The 15913-nt window shown below is 51.3% G+C and overlaps 1 pseudogene; it reads left to right on the top strand.

Moving 5' to 3' along the window:
• The first annotated feature begins 2567 nt into the window (after window positions 1–2567).
• The window catches only part of LOC135886709 (von Willebrand factor A domain-containing protein 5A-like), a 30372-nt pseudogene continuing 17026 nt past the window's right edge, over window positions 2568–15913 (top strand).

Here is a 15913-nt window from a genome sequence, read left to right as displayed (position 1 = left end):
AGGCACCAGCCTGGCAAGCAGGTGCTTGGGGCGGCCACTCCGGAGAGGGGCGGCACATCCAGCTATTCGGCGGCCGGTCCCTCACTCCTGCTCGGAGCGAAGGACCTCCCACTGAATTGTCGCCGCAGATCAAGATCGCGGCTTTTTTTTTTTTTTTTTTTTTTGTCTGCTTGGGGCGGCCAAAACCCTGGAGCCGGCCCTGCCGGGGCTCCGCTCCCTCTGGGGCTATCCTGCCCTGTCTCCTCAGCCCCCTGCCAGGGCGGTCCCCCAGCTCTGCCCTCCCATGTCCCGGCTGGTCCTAGAAGTAGGAGCCCTGGCTGGAGGGACCCTGGGCTGAGGCACGCCCAGGAGCCCCGCTGCTTACCTGACCCTGCCAGCTGCTTACCCAACCCTGCCAGCGCAGACTGGCTGGAGGCGAGGGGGGAGCGGGCGGAGTCAGCACTGGTGGGGGGGAGCCCAGGCCTGGGGCTGTAGGGGGTGGGGTGGGGTGGAGAGCCCAGGGCTGGGGCAGCAGAGGGTGCAGGTGAGGGAGGGCATTAGTGGGGGTGGGGGCAGCCACAAATTTTTTTGCTTGGGGCAGCAAAACACCTAGAGCCGGCCCTGGTCCCTTCCAGTTCTATGAGATAAGTATATCTCCATATATTTGGAGCCCCAGCCCCAACTTGGTAGCTGCTGTAGAGGAGGAGAGACAGTTCTCCCCAAACTAGTGCTAAAACGTAATGAAAATTGTTTGTCCAGACAAAATTTCCATTACGTTTGGGGAGAGGTCTGGAAACCTTTAAGGCCAGATCTTTGTTATCTGGTGTAGTTCTGGCTCTGCAGAGTTCTCCCATTGACTCTTAAGCAGCACTAGGTTTGGTGGGGATGCTGCTAGGTGTTCTGTAGGATAAAGACCTTATTTGCAAGCTCTTTGAAGCAGGGATCTGTCTGCAAATTCCAAGCCCTCTGTTCATGTTTCTCCAGGGCTTCTAAAAACTCCGAGTCCACTGTGAGTTTTTGAGTTGGTGACACACACAATGTGAAACCAGGAGAACTTTGCTTGTTTCTACAGGGAGCGAGGACTCTGGTTTCACTAGCCGACTCCGCCGGGGCGGTGCAGACGCCAGGAAGGTTCCCCTGATAGCGGGACCATCCCAGGCCCCTGGGTGAGAGTAGCTGCGGGCGGGGAGTTTGCAGACGCTCCCTGGCTGGACTGGGCGGGGCTAGCCTGGAAAAGTGACTTTCGGTTTTCCAGCCTGTGCGCCGCAGCCCGGGCTAGTGAAGGTAACGGGGGCCCCACAGCCTCCCGCTGCGGTCCAGGACCCCCAGTTGGGTAGAGAACCCAGGCGTCCTGGCGCCCAGCCCCCCCCCCCCCCCCCAACCGGGGATAGGACCCAAGAGTCCTGCCAGGTATACAAGTGTGTGTGCGCTGCCCCCTGTAACACGGCCGGGGGGTCTCTCCGCCCCCAGCACTGCGCAGGGTGGATGTAGGGCGTGGGGGGGGGGGGGGGGGGTTGGAGTCACGGCCTGGGCCGGCCGTGCCCACGTAGCTCCCCCCGCCACCTTCCCACTGGCCGGCCCCGGGAGTCGCGGGGACTCGCCCTCAGCAGAACGGGGTCTATGACCCGGGACGGGCAGATCCGGCTGTGCCCAGCAGGGGGCAGCGCGGCTCTGGGAGCGGGGCCGGGGAGGGGGGTTCGGATCGGAGCCAGAGCCGGAAATTCAGCAACTTGCTGGGTCAGAGGCGCCCCCCCCCCCCCCCCCGCTCACATTCTGCCCATCCTCAAACACCCCCCACACACTGCAACCCCCCTTCCGTCCATCTGCCCATCGTCAACCCCCCTTCCATCTGTCTGTCCGTCCTCACCCCCTCCACGCCTGTCCAACTCGCTTTTCTGTCTGTGCGTCCCCACCCACACATCTCCCTCCTTCCCTCCCTCCCTCCATCCCCGCCTTCCGTCTGTCCATCCATCCCCCCTACATTTCCATCTCTCAGCCATACCCCAGTCCCTGCTGGGGGCTGGGGCCATGTGGGGGGGTCGGTAGTCCCTGATTGTGTTTGTCTGGCCCGGCTGAGAGCCCTGATGACAGGGTGTATCCATCCCACTGTGGGCAAGTGGGGGCGTTTCCTCGCCTCCCCCAGCAGATGTGCAGGGCCCTGTGATGCTCCCCTACATTTCTCCATCCCTCCCCCGGCTCCCAGCCATTCCCTCCATCCAAACGTCCATCCCCACCCCCCTCCCGTCCATCTGTCCATCCATCCCCATTACCCCCCTCCACACACACATTTCTCCATCCAGCTCCCAGCTGTACCCTAGTCCCTGCCTGCCCCTACTTGTTGGGAGCTGGCCCCATGTGCAGGAAGGGGGAGCCCGGGGGGGCCCGAGAGGAGCTGTCTCTCTGATTTCTGAGCTAGGCCCGAGAGCCTGCAGGACTCCCTGCCACAGGACTTGGCTGAGCAGGGGGGTGGGGATGGGGTCTCAGAGCCGTTGCTGGAGGACACACCCTGTGCCCATCAGTTTCCATGGGAACCCTGTATCTCACCACACACCTTTCCCCCCCGCACAGATCTCCGACCCCGGACCAAGATGACGAGCTGCGGCCTCCTGAACAGTTCCAACAAGCCGGGTGAGGCAGGGCGGGGGGGTCCCATGACTGATGCCCCCTTCCCCCGGAGCCCATGGGGGGGCCATGGCTGACATCCCCCTTTCCTGGCACCCATGGGGATCAGAGGGGCCTGTGGCTGATGTCCCTCTCCCCACAGTACCCCTGCGCAGCGGCTCGGTGACGGTGCTGATCCGAGGTTTCGTGGCGGACGTGGGCTGTGAGCTGCTCTACAGGAACGAGGAGCCGGGGCCAGTGGAGGCCGTGTTCGTGTTCCCCGTGGACGCCGAGGTGGCCATCTTCCAGGCCCGCCTGGGGGGCACCTGCATCGAGGCCCAGCTCCACGAGAAGAAAGAGGTACCAGGGGGAGAGACGGTACCAAGGGGGCAGGGTATGGGTACACGCTGGCTCGGGGGCAGGGCAGGGGGATCTCGGGGTGACCCCCATCTCTCCCGGCAGGTGCAAGAGCTGTACAGGGACACACGAGCCGGGGGGCAGGGTAGGGGGATGTTGGGGGAATGGGGAATCTTGGGGTGACCTGGTCTCTCCCGGCACACACAGGAGCTGTATGGGGATACGCTGGCAAGAGGATCTCATGGGATAAGGAGATCTCAGGCTGACCCTGTCTCTCCAGGAGGTACAGGAGCTGTTACTCCTGAGGGAATTAGGGACCAAAACAAATTAGGGACCAGCCGGCTCCTGGTTGCTCTAGTGCCACAGCAGCCTCTGGTGGGTGAAGGTGGAACTGCAGCACTTCTTGGACAGAATGTATTTTTTGTAGGGGATAGCTCAGTGGTTTGAGCATTGGCCTGCTAAATCCAGGGTTTTGAGTTCAATCCTTGAGGGGGCCACTTAGAGATCTGGGGCAAAATCAGTACGTGGTCCTGCTAGTGAAGGCAGGGGGCTGGACTCGATGACCTTTCAAGGTCCCTTCCAGTTCTAGGAGATAGGATATCTCCATTTATAATAAAAATAAAAAAAACCTGTATGAGGATGTGCTGGCTGGGGGTAGGGCAGGGGGATCTCAGGGGCCAGGGGGATCTCAGGGTGACCCTGTCTCTCTGGCAGGCACAAGAGCTGTACGGGGACGCGCTTGCCGGGGGACAGAGCTCGTTCTTACTGCAGCAGGAGGGGGCCGGGGGTGACGTTTTCAGCTGCTCCCTGGGTAACCTGCCCCCCGGGGAGGAGGCGGCGCTGACCCTGCGCTACGTCTGCGAGCTGCCGCTGGAGCCCAATGGAGCCGCCCGCTACATGCTGCCGGCCGTGCTGCGCCCCCGCTACACGCCCCTGGGTGAGACCCACAGATCCCCCTGCTCCCGCCCACGTGCCCCATGGTGAGATCCACAGATCCTCCTGCCACTTTAGCCTGCCTGGTGGTCCCCCAAACCCCCACTGCGCACCCTACAGTGAGTGACCCACAGCCTGTAACCCCCAAGATCCCCTAGCCCCTGCTACGTACCCCACAGGGAAAGACTCACATGGACCCTCATAGACCCATAGGCCACTACTGTGTGCCCCATGGCAAGCACTTCCCCAGCCCTGCAATCCCTGCCTCAGGGTATGTTACCCTCAGCCCCTCCCCCAATATCCCAGTGTCCCCCCATGCCCCTCAATAGCCCATACCCCCCATAGAATCATAGGACTGGAAGGGACCTTGACAGGTCACCTAGTCCAGTCCCCTGCACTTGTGGCAGGATTAATTATCTAGACCATTCCTGACAGGTGTTTGTCTAACCTGCTCTTAGAAATCGCCAATGATGGAGATTGCACAAGCGCCCTAGGCAATTTATTCCACTGCTTAACCACCCGGCTAGGAAGTTCTTCCTAATGTTCAACCTAAATCACCCTTGCTGCAATTTAAGCCCATTGCTTCTTGTCCTGTCCTCAGAGGTTAAGAAAAACAATGTTTCTTTCCCCTCCTTGTAACAACCTTTTCCATACTTGAAAACTGTTATCATGTCCCCTCTCAGTCTTCTCTTCTCCAGACTACACAAACCCAGTGTTTTCAATCTTCCCTCATAGGTCATGTTTTCTAGAAGTTTAATAATTTTTGTTGCTCTTCTCTGGACTCTCTCCAGTTTGTCCACATCCTTCGTGAAATGTGGCACCCAGAACTGGACACAGTACTTCAGTTGAGGCTTAATCAGAGCAGAGTAGAGCGGAAGAATTACTTCTCATGTCTTGCTTACAACACTCTTGCTAATATAGCCCAGAATGATGTTCGCTTTTTTTGCAGCAGTGTTACACTGTTGACTCATATTTACCTTGTCATCCACTATGACTCCCGGATCCCTTTCCACAGTACTCCTTCCTAGTTTTGTATGTGTGCAACCCGTTGTTCCTTCCTAATGAAGTACTTTGCATTTGTCCTTCAGACCATTTCTCCAGTTTGTCCAGATCATTTTGAATTTTAATCCTATTCTCCAAAGCACTTGCAACCCCTCCCAGCTTGGTATCGTCCGCAAACTTTATAAGTGTACTCTCTATGCCATTATCTAAATCATTGATGAAGATATTGAACAGAACCGCACCCAGAACTTATCCCTGCAGGACCCCACTCATTATGCCCTTCCAGCATGACTGTGAACCACTGATAACAGTTTTCCACCCACTGTATAATAGCTCCATCTAGGTTGCTAACCCTAGTTTGTTTAAGAGGTGGCCATGGGAGACAGTATCAAAATCTTTACTAAAGTCAAGATATAACACGTCTACCACTTCCCCCCATCCACAAGGCTCGTTACCCTGTCAAAGAAAGCTATCAGGTTTGTTTGACATGATTTGTGTTTGACAAATCCATGGTGACTGTTTCTTAGCACCTTATTATCTTCTAGCTGTTTGCAAATTGACTAATTATTTGCTCCCTTATCTTTCCGGGTACAGAAGTTAAGTTGACTGGTCTGTAATTTCCCAGGTTGTCCTTATTTCCCTTTTTATAGATCGGCACTAGATTTGCCCTTTTCATCTCTCCCATCTTCCATGACTTTGCAAAGATAATTGCTAATGGCTCAGGTATCTCCTTGTCAACTCCTGGAGTATTCTAGGATGCATTTCATCAGGCCCTGGTGACTTGAAGAGAACTAATTTGTCTAAGTAATTTTTAACTTGTTCTTTCCCTATTTTAGCATCTTCTGATCCTACCTTGTTTTCACAGGCATTCACTACATTAGACGTCCAATCAGTACCAACCTTGGTGAAAACCGAAACAAATAAGTCATTAAGCACCTCTGCCATTTCCACATTTTCTGTTATTCTTTTGCCACCGTCAATGAGTAATGGGCCTACCCTGTCCTTCATCTTCCTCTTGCTTCTAATGCATTTGTAGAATGTTTTCTTGCTACCCTTTATGTTTCTGGCTAGATTGATCTCATTTTGTGCCTTGGCCTTGTTAATTTTGTCCCTACATACTTGTGTTATGTGTTTATATTCATCCTTTGTAATTATACCTAGTTTCCACTTTTTGTAGGACTCTTGATTTTTAGATCACTGAAGAGCTCCTGGTTACGCCAGGGTGGTCTCTTGCCATACTTCCCATCTTTCCTACGCAGTGGGATAGTTTCCTCTTCTGCCCTTAATACTGTCTCCTTGAAAAACTGCCAACTGTCTCCAGTTGCTTTTCCTGTTAGACTTGCTTCCCATGGGTCCTTACCTGCCAACTCCCTGAGTTTGCTAAAGTCTGCCTTCTTGAAATCTATTGTCTTTATTTTGCTGTTCTCCCTCCTACCATTCCTTAGAATCATGAACTCTACCATTTCATGATCTTTCACCCAAGTTGCCTTCTGCTTTCAAATTCTCAACCAGTTCCTCCCTATTTGTCAAAATCAAATCTAGAACAGCCTCTCCCCTGGTAGCTTTCTCCTCCTTCTGAAATAAAAAAATTGTCTCCAATACATTCCAAGAACTTGGATAATCTGTGCCCTGCTGTGTTATTTTCCCAACAGATGTCGGAGTAGTTGAAGTCCCCTATCACCACACAGTCCTGTGCTTTGGATGATTTTGTTAGTTGTTTAAAAAAAGCCTCATCCAACTCTTCTTCCTGGTTAGATGGTCTGTAGTAGACCCCGACCCTGACATCACCCTTGTTTTTTACCCCTTTTATCCTTACCCAGAGACTTTCGACGAGTCTGTCTCCTATTTCCAGCTCAGTCTCAGTCCATGTAAACACATTTTTAATATATAAGGCAACACCTGTTTTTTCCCTGCCTGTCCTTCCTGAGCAAGCTGTACCCTCCTAGACCAATATTCCAGTCATGCCTATTATCCCACCAAGTCTCTGTGATGCCAACTATGTCATAGTTGTGTTTAGTTACTAGCATTATGAGTTCTTCCTGCTTATTCCCTGTAGAGGAGCAGACTCACCCCTGCGGCGCCTCCTGCTGGTGACTTCTGGGAATTAGCTCTTCCAGCATTCTGGAGCGCCCCCTGCAGGCCGGTGATCTGCTTGTCCTCTAGCCCCCATGTCCCTCCTGGACCCCGGTGCCCTTGTATCTGGGGTGCTGCCCCCTGGCAGTACACCCCTCAGTACTAGGGTCTCCCCTCCCAGGGGAACCCCCACCCACTATCCCTACCTCACCTCAGGATAAGGCCACTGCCAGTCTCCAACTAGCCCCCACTCCCTGGGGCAGACTGCAGTATAGGCCACTCATCATCGGCAAGGTTGGGTTTGGACCTGCTGCCTTGGCCTAGCCCTGGGCTGCCCTCTACAACCCCCAGTACCCCTTGGCCTTCTACTAGGCCGCAGTCTGGGGCTTTCTCGGCTGGAGCGCCCCAGCCTGTTCTCAGGTACCCTGTCTCTAGCTCCCTACAGCCAGGCCCTTCTCTCTCTCTGAACACAGAGAGAGACTCTTTGCCTTTGGCGCACAGCCTTTTTATATAGGGCCAGCTGAGGCCTGATTGGGGTGTGGCCCAGCTGCAGCTGCTTCCCAATCAGCCCAGCTTAGCAGCTCCCAGTCACAACCTTCCCCCAGGACTGTTTTAAGCCCTTCAGGGCAGGAGCAGGGTAACCACCCCGCTACATTCCCCATAGTTCTCGCATTAGTATACAGACATCTAAGATACTGATTTGATGCCCACCCCAGTTCTGTCTTGTCTCTCCTTTATCTCTGCTATAACAGCCCATTCTCCACCCAAATTCCGACACTTCTCCCAGGTCTCCACGTTCTTGACTTACTGTGGGCTTTGGTCACCTGCCCCCTTCAAACCTAGTTTAAAGCCCTCCTCACTAGGTTAGCCAGTCTGTAGCCAAATATGCTCTTCCCTTCCTCGCTAGGTGGACCTCATCTCTGCTTAGCAGTCCTTCTTCCTGGAACAGCATCCCATGGTCAAGGAAGCCAAAGCCCTCCTGGCGACACCATCTTCGCAGCCAGGCATTCGCCTCCAGGATGCATCTGTCTCTGCCTGGGCCACATGCTCACCCCGTGTCTCTCTCTGCAGGGTGGGACGGGGAGGACGTCACCCAGGGGGTCCCGCGAGTCCCCCAGGGGGAGCTGCCCTACACCCTGAGCCTGAGCGTCACTCTGCAGTCGCCCCACGGCATCGACCGCATGCTCTCCAACTGCTCCCTCACACCCCTGAGCTACATGGCTGGGAACCGGACCACCGCCCAGGTAAGGGCTCACCCGGACACCTGGGTCTCGGCTATCCCCAGTGGGAGGGTCAGTGTGGGGGGGCAGCTCTGAGCAGGGAGGTGATGGGGGCTCTGGGCTGAGGGGTTGGTGCCAGGGGACTGGGCGTGGGTCCTAGGTGGGCATATACAGGGGTGGGAGCTCTGGGGCAGGGCAGGGGGTGGGTCCCAGAAGGCGGGTGGCGGGGAAGAGGGTTGAGCAACACCAACGGATCTGGGGAGCTGCCCGCATTCTCTGGGGGAAATCTCAAGGGGCTGAGACCAGCCTGTGGGGGTGAAATCCTGGACATTCGAGGGGTCCTGGTTCCCTTTGCTTTCTGGGAGTTTCCCTCTCCTTCATTTTGAATGAAAGAAAATGGGGGGGCTGGGAAAATATCACCCCCAAATTGGAAAGATTTAGCCAAACAAAGTCAGAATTTTCGCAATGTTTTCTGCAAGAAGAGCCAAGTCCCCGTGTTGCCTTTGGGGTGTTTTTCCCTCTCTCCCTCCCTCCTAACCCGGAGTTGCTCCCTCCCCCGGCTGCATGATGGGCACTGAGCTGGGCGCGAGAGCCAACGGGACCCTGCCCCCCAGGAGCCATGGGGAAGTGACTGTGTCTGTCACCCCACCAGGTGTCACTGGCTGAGGCCCCCCCGTGGGACCAAGACGTGGAGCTGCTGGTGTATTACACGGAGCCTCACAAACCCAGCGCGGTGCTGGAGGTCGGGTTGCCCGGAGCAGAGCCAGGTGCGGGGGGGGATCCTTCACCCTGCTGCCCCTGGCCGGAGGAGTGGGAATGGGGGGGTCCATGGGCTGGGGATGGGGGGGGGGGTGTTCTGGGCGGTGACTTGGGGTCGTGGGGGCTAGGACAATGAGAGGGATGGTAGGGGAATGGGAGGTCCTAGGGCTGATGGGGGTGCGTGCTCAGAGAGGTGCTGGGGGAATCTGGGGGCAGCGTTAAAAAAGTTGTAGAGCAGATTTTAAATTAAGGGCTGGGGGGAAGCTGACAGGTACTGAGGAACACATGGTTCGGACAGAGAGAGGATCTAAGGAAGAGAGGATGGAAGATGATAAAATACAGGTAGGATCTGATGAGAGAGAGTCAAATGAAAGAAAGTCCCATTCAATTACATCACATAATGGCAGACAGCTAAAAAGTGACAAGTTTTTAAAGTGCTTATATACCAGTGCTAGAATTCTAAATAATAAGATGGATGAACCTGGGTGCCTTGTATTAAATGAGGGTATTGATATAAAAGGCATCACAGAAACTTGGTGGAATGAGGATAATCAATGGGACACAGAAATAGAAGGGTACAAAATATGTCAGACGGACAGAACAGGTCGTGCTGGTGGGGGAGTGGCACTATATGTGAAAGAAAACATAGAATCAAATGAAGTAAAAATCTTAAATGAACCAAACTGTACCACAGAATCTCTATGGATAGTAATTCCATGCTCGAATAATAAGTAATTCCATGCTCTATGGATAGTAATTCCATGCAGTAGGGATATACTACTGACCACCTGACCAGGATGGTGATAGTGACTGTGAAATGCTCAGGGTGGATAGAGAGGCTATTAAAATAAAAAACTCAGTAATAATAATGGGGGATTTCAGTTATCCCCATATTGACTGGGTACATGTCGCCTCAGGACGGGATGCAGAGATAGTTTCTTGACACCTTAAATGACTAGTCCTGGAACCCACAAGAGGAGAGGCAATTCTTGATTAGTCCTTAGTGGAGCACAGGATCTGGTCCAAGAGGTGAAAATACCTGGGCCACTTGGTAATAGTGAGCATAATATAATTAAATTTAACATCCCGGTGGTCGGGAAAACACCATAGCAGCCCACCACGGTAGCATTTAATTTCAGAAAGGGGAACTACACAAAGATGAGGAAGTTAAGCAGAAATGAAAACGTACAGCACCAAAAGTGAAATCCCTGCAAGCTGCATGGAAACTTTTTAAAGACACCATAAGGGAGGCTCAACTTATACATATACTTCAAATTAAAAAACAGTGAGAACCAAAAAAAAATGCCACCATGGCTAAACAACAAAGTAAAAGAAGCAGTTAGAGGCAAAAAGGCATCCTTTAAAAAGTGGAAGTTAAATCCTAGTGAGGAAAATAGAAAGGAGCATAAATTCTGGCAAGTGAAATGTAAAAATATAATTAGAAAGGCCAAAAAAGAATGTGAAGAACAGTTAGCCAAAGATTCAAAAAGTAATAGCAAAAATGTTTTTAAGTTCATCAGAAGCAGGAAGCCTGTTACAATCAGTGGGGCCACTGGACGATCGAGATGCTAAAGGAGCACTCAAGGAGGATAAGGGCATTGTAGAGAAACTAAATGAATTTGCATTGGTCTTCACAGCTGAGGATGTGAGGGAGATTCCCAAACCTGAGCCATTCTTATTAGATGACAAATCTGAGGAATGGTCCCAGATTGAGGTGACATTAGAGGAGGTTTTGGAACAAATTGATAAACTAAACAGCAATAAGTCACCAGGACCAGATGGGATTCACCCAAGAGTTCTGAAAGAACTCAAATGTGAAATTGCAGAACTACTAACTGTGGTCTGTAACCTATCATTTAAATCAGCTTGTGTACCAAATGACTGGAGAATAGCTAATGTGACACCAATTTTTAAAAAGGGCTCCAGCGGTGAGCCCGGCAATTACAGGCCGGTAAGCCTGACTTCAGTACCAGGCAAACGGGTTGAAACGATAGTAAAGAACAGAATTGTCAGACACATAGATGAACATGATTTGTTGGGGAAGAATCAACATGGTTTTGAGGGGGTCAACAAGCATGTGGACAAGGGTGATCCAGTGCATATAGTGTACTTGGCCTTTCACAAAGCCTTTGACAAGGTCCCTCACCAAAGGCTGTTAAGCAAAGTAAACTGTCATGAGATGAGAGGGAAGGTCCTCACATGGATTGGTAGCTGGTTAAAAGATAGGAAACAAAGGGTAGGAATAAATGGAGAGAGGTAAATAGTGGTGTCCCCCAGGTGTCTGTACTGGAACCAGGGCTGTTCAACATATTCATAAATGGTCTGGAAAAAGGGGTAAACAGTGAAAAACATTACAAATTCTGCTCCAAAAATATAAAAATTCCACGCACAGCGTTTTAAATTTCTGCAAATGTTATTTGTCAAATCAATGTGGCAGCTCCAGCATAGCATTGGGGAGCACGGGCCACTGGCTGCACAGAGGTGGGAGATCACTGTGCACCTCCCCCCAGGACACAGACTCAGCGGTGAGGCTGCACCCAACCCTGACACAGCGCAAGGACTGGGCCTGCCCCAGAAACACCCCAGGGCCCTGCCCCTCCGTGCCAGGTGCACCAGGGGTGGGGCGGGCAGGCTCAGGAAGGCAGGATCCAAGTGTGGAGGGGCTTAGTGTGGGGGGATGCAGGTGTGGGTTGAGAGGGTTCTGTGTGGGGCAGTCTGGGTGCGGGCGGCTCAGTGGGGGATCTGCAGGGGGGGATCTGGATGCACAGGAGCTTGTTGGGAGGTTCTGGGTGCAAAGGTAATGGGACTCTGCAGGGGGTCCAGGTGAAGGTGGTTGGGGCCCAGCAGGGCTCTGGGTGTGGGGGCTAGAGCTCAGCTCGGGGGCCTGGGTGTGGGGGGCTCAGTGGGGTGGGGATCCATGTGCAGCTGGTTGGGGCTCAGTGGGGTTGGGATCCGAGTACAGGTGGCTTGTTGGGGTGGTCCAGGTGCAGCGGGAGTGGGGCTCATCAGGGTAGGTTCTGAGTGCAGGGGGGTGAGGCTCGGCCGAAGGGTCTGGGTATGAGGGTGTCTGGATGCACGTGGGTTGGACGGATGGGGAAGCAGCTCCCTGTACAGGGATTCCTCCCCCTTCAGCTGAAGAGCGATGGGTGCAGGAAGTGGTGGGAGGGGGGGGGAGTTTGCAGAGCTTCCTGCAGCTGGGGGAGAAATCTGGGGATGGGTCTGACCCGGCCCCAATTGCCATGCAGGGGAAGAGGAAGTCCCGTCCTCCCCAGCTCAGCTGGGACTAGCAGCTGAGCCCAGCACAGGGTAGGAGCCAATAGCTGGGTCTTTCCCAGTCCCGCCCCCTGCCCCACAGTGATATACCTCTCTGCCGGCTGCCCTGGGCACCTGAAACATACGGCTGGGGAGGGTCACATGGCCGCTCTTGTGGCTTCCCGTTGCTTCCTCAGCAGAAAGTCATTTTTTTGCAGGGAAGCAAAGAAATCGGCACTGGACATAAATTCTGTGCATGTTCAGTGGTGCAGAGTTCCCCCAGGAGTAAAACATCCACTGAAAGTGCAGCGGCAATCCAAAAAGCAAACCGAATATTAGGAATCATTAGGAAAGGGATAGATAACACAGCTCTACAGCCAAAATGCTTCTGAAATAAATGTAGTCAAACTTTACTAATTCTGGGTCACTGAGAACGAAAATTATGCTTAAAATTGTTGATTGGCTCTAGTTTTCAAGATATGCTATTGGGTCAGTATATATGACCCTTGACTTGGGAATGGTGGAGGATAAGTGAGTTATAAAGGGAAGGGATCTCAATTTAAACCAGAAATGACTAAAATACATCTTTGACTGGATCTATGAATAAACCTATGACTGGGTTTGGACAGTACTTGCTTTTTAGGCAAAACAATGAATGATGCAATCTGAAGCTGGTATTGCGTCATACATGATATGAATTGCATCATGTTATTCCTAGAAGTCATGGATGATGCAATCATAACAAAGCTTACATCACTCTGCTGAACAAATTGCCCTATATCAGCTCTAGAAATCATACAGTGTCATGCTCTCTTATTTGTCAGTGTTTGATTTTGCAAAGGGACACATTTCTGTTTAGCCAAAGTGAGCAGAGATGCCTCGTACTTGTGTGAACAGTGCAGATAACTTCTGCTATGTTTGTGGTGAAGTGACTTTTGCATCACAAAAGTGCAGTATAAGCACTATGGTTAAGAAAGCCTATCACCTTTATTTTGGCTGCAAAATTGGAGATCAGGACAAGAGGTGGGCCCCACACATATGCTGCAACACTTGTGCAACAAATCTTTGCCAGTGGTTGAACAGGAAAAGGAAATCTATGCCTTTTGCAGTGCCAATGATTTGGAGAGAGCCAACAGATCATACCAGCAATTGTTACTTCTGCATGGTGCCTCCAGTTGGGAAAGGTGTGTCAAAGAAGAAAAAGTGGACTGTGCATTATCCAAACATTCCATCAGCTATACGCCCAGTACCCCACGGAGAAGGACTGCCGGTTCCTGATGCACCAGAATCATTCTCACTTGAGTCAGACGAGGAAGAGGAAGAGGATGAAACTTCTGGTCCTGAACCATCAATGTCACAGGACCCACATTTTCTCCCATCCTCCTCCTCTGAACCACACCTCATAACACAAGGTGAACTGAATGACCTTGTCAGGGATTTGGAACTACCCAAGAGTAAGGCAGAGCTGTTGGGCTCCAGACTACAGCAGTGGAATCTCCTGGCAGGTGATGTTAGGGTTTCCATGTTCCGTGACCGTCAAAAGGATCTTGTCCCATTCTTCTTCATGGAAGGTGATCTTGTAGCCTGCAACAACATCGATGGTGTGATGGCAGCCCTCAACATCGTTCATGATCCAGATGAGTGGAGACTGTTCATTGATTCATCGAAGACGAGTCTTAAAGCTGTTTTACTGCATAATGGCAATGTTTTGCCATCAATTCCAGTTGGTCATGCAGTCCATATGAAGGAAACCTATGACAACATGAAACAACTTTTGAGGTGCATAAACTATGACCAACATCAGTGGCAGCTTTGTGGAGATTTGAAGGTTGTTGCTCTCTTGCTTGGTCTGCAGACTGGATACACAAAGTACTGGTGTTTTCTCTGCGAATGGGATAGTCGTGCAAGAGATTCCCACTACATCAAGAAAGATTGGCCACTCCGACAGTCATTGGAGCCTGGGAGGAAAAGTGTTCAGCATCCACCACTTGTTGAATCAAGGAAGATTTTGTTACCACCCTTACACATCAAGCTGGGTCTGATGAAGAACTTTGTCAAGGCCATTGACAAAACACAAGCAGCTTTCAAGTACCTCCGTGGAAAATTTCCAAGGTTAAGTGAAGCTAAGAGAAAGGAAGGTGTCTTTGTTGGTCCTCAGATTCGTAAACTTCTTCGAGATGATGCATTTGACCATGCACTGCGTGGCAAGGAAAAGACGGCATGGAAAGCCTTCCAGTTAGTGGCAATAAATTTTCTCGGAAACAACAAGGCAGACAACTACAGGTTGTTGGTGGAAAACCTCCTCAAGGCATACAAAAGCCTTGGTTGCAACATGTCACTAAAGATACATTTTTTACACTCTCATCTAGATTTTTTTCCACCGAACTGCGGAGCAGTGAGCGACGAGCATGGCGAGCGATTTCACCAGGACATTGCAACAATGGAGAAACGCTATCAGGGCAAATGGAGCCCATCAATGCTTGCAGACTATTGCTGGACAGTGACAAGAGATGCTCCATTTAATGAATACAAGAGACAAGCCAAGAAGCGCCGAGTAGACACTGAATAGGACTAAACTATGTACATCATAGTTTTTTGCCTTTTGTTTCATAATACATTTTATTTATATAACCCTTTTGCTGATTTTTAAAGTGTTACATAAACAGGACAGGTGAAATCTTATCATGTAAAGCAACCATAAACACATGAAAAGACCTAGGTTTACAATTTATGATTAAAACTCTACTATCTACACAATATACATAGACATAAAATGTAAAAACTTAAATATCTTAGAAACAGTAGCCAATCAGTTGTTTTAATTGTCATATTTGAATTCAGCACATCAAAATACATAATAAATAGCACATTTTATCTCTGAAGCAGACGACTTCTCAAAAATTGTAGACCAGTGTAATAAGACAGAAAATATTGTATTGCCTCTAGATCAGCAGTTCTCAAACTTTAGCAACCTGAGGTCCCCCATTTTGATTTAAATTTTTTTGGGACCCTCTGCCCCTTCCTGGCGAGGACAGTGAATGGAGCCTCACTGGCCGCCCAGGCACCTAGGGCCACAGGGAGCTGGCCTCCGCTTCCGGGTGGAGGAGTTGAGGGAGGGGGAAGAGTTGGTCAGCGTGACCCACGGACACCATGGAGTTCCCTCGCAGACCCCCAGGGGTCCGCGGACCCCAGTTTGAGAAACGCTGCTCTAGATGAATCCATGGTACGCCCTCATATTGAATACTGTGTGTGGATGTGGTCGTCCCATCTCAAAAAATATATATTGGAATTGGAAAAGGTTCAGAAAAGGGCGACAAAAATGATTAGGGGTATGGAACGGTTTCCATATGAGGAGAGATTAATAAGACTGGGACATTTCAGCTTGGAAAAGAGATGACTAGGGGGATATGATTGAGGTCTATAAAATCATGACTGGTGTGGGGAGAAAGTAAATAAGGAAGTGTTATTTACTCCTCATAACACAAGAACCAGAGGTCACCAAATGAAACTAATAGGCAGCGGATTGAAAACAAACACAACGAAGTATTTCTTCACACAACACACAGTCAACCGTTGGAACTCCTTGCCAGAGGATGTTGAGAAGGCCAAGACTGTAACGGGTCAAAGAAGAGCTAGACAAGTTCATGAATGATAGGTCCATCAACAGCTATTAGCCAGGATGGGCAGGGGTGGTGTCTGTAGCCTCTGTTTGCCAGAAGCTGGGAATGGGCAACGGG

Source organism: Emys orbicularis, chromosome 12, assembly GCF_028017835.1.
Source record: "Emys orbicularis isolate rEmyOrb1 chromosome 12, rEmyOrb1.hap1, whole genome shotgun sequence".
In the NCBI taxonomy this organism is placed as follows: domain Eukaryota; kingdom Metazoa; phylum Chordata; order Testudines; family Emydidae; genus Emys; species Emys orbicularis.
This window is presented reverse-complemented; position numbering and strand designations above follow the sequence as displayed.